We start from the raw sequence: 822 nt of genomic DNA, 5'->3' as shown, positions 1-822 counted from the left end.
GGTCCCTGGCAACAGCACGAGCTGAGCCCTCTCACCCCCACAGCTGGAGGACCAGCCCCCTCAGGGATGCTGGTGAGGATCAGGGTGTCCTCATGAGCCCCTCTCAGCCGGGCGCCCCCCAGACAAGACACCCCTCAGGGGTGGTTTGGCTGGCCCAGAGCATCTGTCCCCAAGGACACGGCACGAGTCCCCTTTAGCACACCCGCAGCAGGAGGAGGACAAAGACCATTCCCAGAGTCCTCCTGCTGCTGACCAGGGCTGGAGCGAGGCCATGGGGAGGGGGCCGGTCGGTTGGCAGCTCTCAGACCCCCCCCAGCTCAGAGCTGGAGGTGCATATGCTGCTCCCCAGGATAGGCGAAGGCTCTGCCAAAGTCTGGGTGGACTGAGGGTGTATGAGGGTGCACCCCGTGCGCACGGGACACCCAAATGCACTGCCGGGCAGATGCAGCTCGTCCTTCAGACCCCCCTGCGCCGTGCCCATCACAGAGAGGGGCTGGATCAGGCCTTTCTCCCTCCAGGACCCCACAGCAGCCCTGCCAGCTCCACCCTCCCGCTGTGTCCCAAGCCCAGCCGGCCCCAGCCGGGGCTCTGGGTGCGTGGGGAGGAAGCCCGACCAAAATTTACGGCATTGTTCCAGCTTTAGGGGCGATGCGCCTTGCTGGAAGGTTGTGGACGCGCAGCCTGGGCCTCGCTGCGTGCACTGGCAGGTTAAAGAAGAAATAGCTAAATCGGGAACGTCCATTAGAGTGGAATTAATCCCAGGAAACATCGCTGGCATGGTCTGAATTCGGCACTTAGCTTCCTGGCAAGAGAAAGCGGCTG

The sequence above is a fragment of the Eurypyga helias genome, unplaced genomic scaffold (genome assembly GCF_000690775.1).
Source record: "Eurypyga helias isolate BGI_N326 unplaced genomic scaffold, ASM69077v1 scaffold31629, whole genome shotgun sequence".
NCBI lineage: Eukaryota > Metazoa > Chordata > Aves > Eurypygiformes > Eurypygidae > Eurypyga > Eurypyga helias.
This window is presented reverse-complemented; position numbering follows the sequence as displayed.